This window comes from Manis javanica, chromosome 13 (genome assembly GCF_040802235.1).
Source record: "Manis javanica isolate MJ-LG chromosome 13, MJ_LKY, whole genome shotgun sequence".
NCBI lineage: Eukaryota > Metazoa > Chordata > Mammalia > Pholidota > Manidae > Manis > Manis javanica.
In genome coordinates, this window is record NC_133168.1 from 89,291,394 (window position 1) to 89,298,226 (window position 6,833).

A 6,833-nucleotide genomic window follows, 5' to 3' on the forward strand; every position below is an offset into this window, starting at 1 on the left:
ATCTTTGCTATCTTATCAAGTTTCTCCTCGCCCACCTTTGATGTATGAGTGGGTGGCCACTCTTAAGCAAGAATACTGGTAGGTCAGCTTGGCGAGAATCCCCTTACCTCTGATGTCTCTCCTTAATAATTTTCTGTCATGCACCCTCTTTCGCTAGCAATCCCCAGCTGTCTTTGCTGTACTCAGAGTTGAGCACAATCTCTCTCCCTTTTTGCAATCTCCCTATTGCAGCAGCCCTGAATAAAGTCTTCCTTACCGTTTTAACAAGTGTCAGAACAATTTTTTCTTCAATAGAAGTTGAGTACCTTTCCAAATTCACATAGCACAAAAGGGCAGGGCCAGGTTTATTTCTGGAGTCGCCAAGGGCATGTGGCTGCTCCTCCCTGAGCCTGAAAAAATAGGGAGAAAGACAGAGGCTTCTTCACAAGACAGCTATGGAGATTCAATTTGAAGTTGAACCTAACCCAGTACCTGGACAGCAGTGGATGCTAGGATCCTGGCGGGGGCTGGGTGATTCATCTTGAAAAGGGGGTACATGCACCTGGGAAAGAGAATGAGGGTCTGTTGCTAATAGGGAGGCGCCTCCAAAGTACCTATGTATTTTTTAATAAAGAAGAGGAATTAAAAAGAATGCCATGTATTTTATTGTGCCCACTCAGCCCATCTGTGGAAGGACTCATGAGAAAAATGGAAATATTCACTAGTTCAGAGGGAGAAATCTTAGGCTCTTCCTTACCTCCCCATTTCTTACATTGGCAAGATCTGCCTGCTTCTCACCCCTCCTGGTCTAGCCTCTTCATTAAACCCCTAGACTGATACAGTGCCTCTGTCCTCGTGGGGGTCTCCTGTCCTTGGTCCCCGTGTCTATCCTCTCTGAAGCAGCCAGAGAGAGCCTGTGAGCACTTGAGTCGAGCCCTGTCCCTTATCTGCTCAGAACCCTCCTTGATTCCCCCCTAACTCAAAGGAAAAGCTGAAGTCCTCTATCTGGCCGCCAGGCCCTGCACAAAGTGCCTCATCTCCCCCCCCCCTCTGCCCTCATCTCCTTCTCTCCCCCTTGCTCACTCTGCCTCAGCCACTGTAGCCTCCTCACTGTTCCTGCAACATACCAGCCACAGTCTGGCCACAGGACCTTTGCACTGCCTGCTTCTACTTCCTGGCGTACACTTCTTCAGATTTTCATATGGCTTCTCCCCTTTCTTTACTTAGATCTTCAAATACTAAATGCTGTCTTGGGCACTTTTTGACTTTATAAAAATATGCTATACATGTCCTTCTGCCACTTGGCTGTGTTTATTCAGTAATACATTCTTGAGATTCATTCATGCTGGCACAGGTGGCCCTAGAACACTCCTTTTCTACACAGTATCCTGTTCCACCTATGCAATTCAATTGCTCAAAACTTAAGAGTTCAGTCTCCTGTTGATGGCTCCCATGGGATTTTCCAATTTTTGGGTGTGAGAGAATGAAAGGGTTCGGGTTGCTCTGTTTTGTTTTTGGTGTAAAGCCACAGAATCACTTATCTTTTAGAGATGCAGGTGATCTGCCTGAGGCCTGATTGTACAGATTACAGAATTGTAAAGCCACTTAAATACACAGTCCCAAAGGTCTCTTAATGCTAAGGTAAGAAATTGGCACTGATCGGGAAGGAATGCACTCCTGAAGTTTGGAATGGCAATATTATGCAGACACAAATGATTGAGCCCAAGAACTTTCAACTTATAGATGCCCTTGTCTGAAGGAATTGGCCCTTCCAGATACTGTACTGTAAAAGAAATATATATTTGCTCTTCATCCTGAATCCTGGTGCAGAGCTTCTAAAACACTGGTAACCTCCAGGGGGAGAGAGGTGATAGCAGCATCTTTTGTTATTCATAATAAGCCTCCTTCTATGTTACCTTTTATCATTTAACCTTACTGAGTTTATGCTTCGAAATAACTCTTAGAGGAAGGGGCTGGTTGCTAGGGGAACCAGCCATGTGATTAGAGGATCAGACCTTTCCTATCCAACCAGGGAGGGGAGAGGGGCTGGAGATGGAGTTCAATTACCAACAGCCAGTGATTTATCAATCAATCATGTCTATGTAATGAAGCCTCCATAGAAGCCCCAAACAACAGGATTTAGTGAGTTTCAGGTCTGTGAACACAGCCACTAACTGGGAGGATGGCATCCCCTAATCCTCAGGGACAGAAGCTCTGCACTCAGGACCCTTCCAGACCTTGTCCAGATCCATGCAACCTTTTCCTCTGCATCTTTTATATCCTTTACAATAAATTGGTACACTTAAGTAGACGTTTCTCTAAGCTGTGTGAATCTTTAGAGCAAATTATTGAATCTGAGAAAGGTTCTGGGAACCCCCAATTTATAGCTGGTGGGTCAGACCTACAGGTGACAACTGGGGACTTGTGACTGGTATCTGTAGTTTGTTGGGGTGGTGTGGGGGGGTGCTCGTGGGACTGAGCCCTTATCCTAGGTGATCTGCAATAACTCTGGGTAGGTAGCATCAGGACTGAGTTGAATTACAGAACACCCAGTTAGTGCCCACAGAAAACTGGGGAATTGCATGGTGTGGAAAACCCACATGTTGGGTGTCAGAAGTGTTTCCTAAACCATGCATTAAAAGAGAAAGCTTTTATGGGCTTCACCTGCAAGCCCAGTTTTAAAGAACAAAAATAAAACGAACAACTACCCAGGCCAAGAAATAAAGCCTCATCACTCCTTATTCTAAACCAGCAAACCCCATCTCTCTGTCTCTTCACCTGCTGTGATTTTATTTGGGGACTTTGTGACAACCTGACACTTTACTGGGGGTCTCTTTGAGCACCAGTGTTAATATCTGTCTTCCTTTCCAAAATGTCAGCTCCACAAGGGAGGGGTCTGCGATTCACCGCGGTGTCCTCAGCACCTGGAATTTGCCTGGCCTCCAGGCAGTGCCTGAAAAGCTGGTGGAGTGAACGGCCTCAGGAGCCAGCTGGGCCCCGAGCCACTGCGGAAGGGCTGGCCATGGCCTTCCGGCCTCAGCTTCCTCTCTGCCACTGGGGGTGCAGCTGCAGCAAGCTGAGGGTGCCAGATTCCTCAATAGCCGAGCCCGGGTGAGGTGGGGGGGTGACCGCCACTGGGCCACAAAGAGCCTGGTGGGCCCAGTGCCCACCACCCAGCAGGAACCAACAGAAAAATATCAGATGGGGTGACTAACAATAACGATGGCAATAAATCTGATAATAATAAACTATTATAACAGCTCGCACTGTGCCAGCCCAGATGCTGGGCCCTGGGCTGGGTGCTGAGAATTCTCTGAGCCTTTGCTGCTTCCTTTAAAGTGGGACCAGAGCCTGCACTTGACAGTTGAAGAAGCCAGAGGCCACCGAGGCCTGTCCACAGGGCCCAGGCCTCCTTCCTGAAGTACTCCGTCACAGACAGATGGCACCAGGCCCAGGAGGAAGGCTCTAGGTCACCCCGCCCGCTGTTGGGGTTTGCCCAGGACTGAGGGGGTTTCCCAGAGAGGGCACTGGGCAAATTGGAACAACTGGTCACGCTTTCTTCGTGGGTTTGCAGGAGGAAGATAAATTCGGGGACTCCCCAGACTCTGCAGGGCTGGGGTTGGGGGGCTTTCCAAAGCTCCCACTAGACAGGGAAAAGCCAAAAGCTGGTGACTTAAGAACAAAATTCTTTTGTCTCCTTTAGAATGGGAGGGGTCAGGGAATAGTCAGTCCCCCTCCCTGAAACAGCCATGAAGGAAGTCCTATACCCCGCCAAGTATGTTTGTGAATACCTGGCCTCTAGAAGCTTCCAAGAGCAGCCACAGACAGGACCTGCCATGCTGGCCCTGGGTAGAAACACAGGAGTCATACATACAAAGGTTGGAGCTGGAAAGTCTGAGTTCAAATCCCAGGCTGGCCACTGTGTGATCCTGGAAAGTCCCCTAACTACTGGACCCCAGTTTCTCCTTCTGCAAAATGGGGGCTAATTGAGGATCCATACTCAGAGGTGTGACACATATACAGCCAGGTGCAGAGTGAGTGCTATTTTTTTCTTATTGAAGTATAGTTGATGCACAATATTCTATTAGTTTCAAGTATACAAATATAGTGGTTCAGTAGTTATACACATTATTAAATTCTCACCCCAACTGGGGCAGTTATTATCTGTCAACACAGGATGGTGTCACAGAACCACTGGCTATATTCTCCATGCTGTACGTCCATCCCCCCTGACCAACTTATATTATGATTGAGGTTTTTGTGCCCCTTTATCCCCCTCGCCCCCTCCCCACCCACCCACCCCAGAGAGTGAGTGTTATCTTTTTCATTTAATGATATTTCTTGGTGACCTTTCCTTTCTACTATGTACAGGTCTCTTTGGCAGAATTGTTTTATTAGGGAATATTTCAGGCCTTGAAAAAGGCAGAGAGATAAATAAAAACATCACCTGCCTAGGCAAAAGGTGGAAACAAACTAAGTGTCCATCCACAGATGAAGGCGTAAACAAAATGTGGTCTGGCCTTGCAGAATAGTATTCAGCTGTTGTAAGAAATGAAGTTCTTGTCCATCAATAGATGAATGTATAAAGAAGATGTGGCACATATACACAATGCAATATTATTCAGCTAAACAAGGGGAAAGAAATCCTGTCATTTGCAGCCACATGGATGCATCTAGAGGGTATTAGGTTTAGTGAAATAAGCCAGGTGGAGAAAGACAAATACCATATGATTTCACTTACCCGTGGAGCATAAAAACAAAGCAAAACAGGAGGAACAGAACAGCATTAGACTCATAGACGCAGAGCAGCATCTAGAGGTTACCAAGGGGGAGGGTAGTGGGTGGGGGCAGGGGAGGGGGAATGGAATAGTTAGTTGAACCACATTTGATAATAAAAAAAAATCTGGGGGAAAAAAAATGAAGTGAAGCTCTGACACCTGCTATAATGTGAATGAACCTTGAAAGAATTATGTTAAGAGCAAGAAGCCAGACAAGGACAGATCCTGTCTGATCCCACTCCTAGGAGATCCCCAGAGGACTCAGATTCAGGGAGGCAGAAAGCGGGTTGGAGGGGCCGGGGACTGGGGGAGGGGGTGGGGAGTGTCCCACAGGGACAGGTTTCACTTAGGAGGATGAGAAGGTTCTGGAGATGGGTGGTGGGGGCAGTTGCACGGCCGTGGGAATGCGCGTAATGCCACTTAGCCGTGCACCCAGGAATGGTTAAAATGGAAGGTTTTACATGATGTATATTTTACTAAAATAAAGAAAAGAAAGAAAAAAAATCACCTGTGCTATCCACTTTGGTAGAAAAATAAGACACAAAATACCATAGTGAATTTCTGCTTTTCACTCCACATTTCCATCCTCCGAGGGAGCGGCTGTCTGGAAGCTGGTGTTGTCCATTCCTACCACCTAAGCAATGAAGAATGAAGAAGGCTACCTGCCATTTAGTGGATACACATTTCTTGAACACCTACGGTGTAGCCAGCCCTGCTCTAGGTTCTAGGAACACAGCAGAGAAGAGAGTGGGTAAATCTGCCCCTGTGGCATAGATGCTCTGGACAGGAAGACAGCCGAGGAAAAGAATAAATAAGAAAAATATAGTGTGGTCGACAATGACGTGATAGGGACAGTGCAAAGCAGGCAGCTGAGATGCCATTTGTGATTAAGTGGCCTGGGATCATTTTCCCAGGCACATGGATGTCAGGGGAAGGGTGTCCCCAGCAGGGGTTACAGCTGAGGCAAGGGAGAGCCTGTGCCTGAACGTTACGTAATCCTACGCCTCCACTGGACTCTGTAACTTGTTGGCTGTGTCCACATCTCTCTCAATATGTGACATCTTCCTGAACACAGTTTTGTGTCGTGTCCTATGTAGTTGACATTTAGCATTTTCTCATGCTATGAGAAATTTTTCATATGCGTAAGTGTGAAAATTGAAGTCATACAAGAAAGCATGGGGGAACCCATCTATTTCTTTGAATCACATTATGCCCACATTTCTGTTCATGAATTTCATCCACACTGATGTGAGTCACTGTATTTCATGGCATTTCACTGCTGTATCATGTAGTATTTTACACATGAATGGGCTAGAATTTGTCCCTTTTCCTATACATGGACAATCCTGTGGTTACCAATATTGTGCTTTCAGTGGCTCCAAAAAATATCCTTGTACCACCATTCTTTTTGTTTTAACATTAAAAAAAACTATTTCCTTATTTTTAAATTTGTAATTCACTCACGTGGTTCCAAACGACACACAAAGGTTTTGAGAAGAAGTCCCCACTTTGTGTCTGGGGCCCCAATGTTGAATTACTAAATTCAAAATACATTTATGGGTTAGTCATTCCTCAGAGGTGAGCAATTCCACTTTAGGGTGGAATCCAGCAATTCCACTTCCGGCAGGCAAAAGAAAGCAGGACTCACAGACACTGAGACGGGACTAGTGGTCACCAAAGGGGAGGGGTAGGTGCAGGGGGTGGGGAGTGGGGGAAGGATAAGAGGGCACAATAATTGTCAATCACAATGTAAGTTGATCACGGGAACTGATGAACCACTGTGATGTATGTTTGAAACAAATGCAAGATTGTTTCAAATATACATTGTATATTAATGATACTTTAATTAAAAAAAGAAAGCAGGACTCAAAGAGATGTCTGTACATCTATGTTCATAGCAGCATAATTCACAGCAGCCAAGCAGGGGAAGCAACCCACGTGTACACTGACAGATGGATGGATAAACAAAATTGTGTCCTACAGAGGAATATTATTCAGCCTTAGAAAGGAATGAATTTCTGATACATGCTACACAGTGGATGAACCTTGAAAACATTGTGTGAAATATAATAAGCA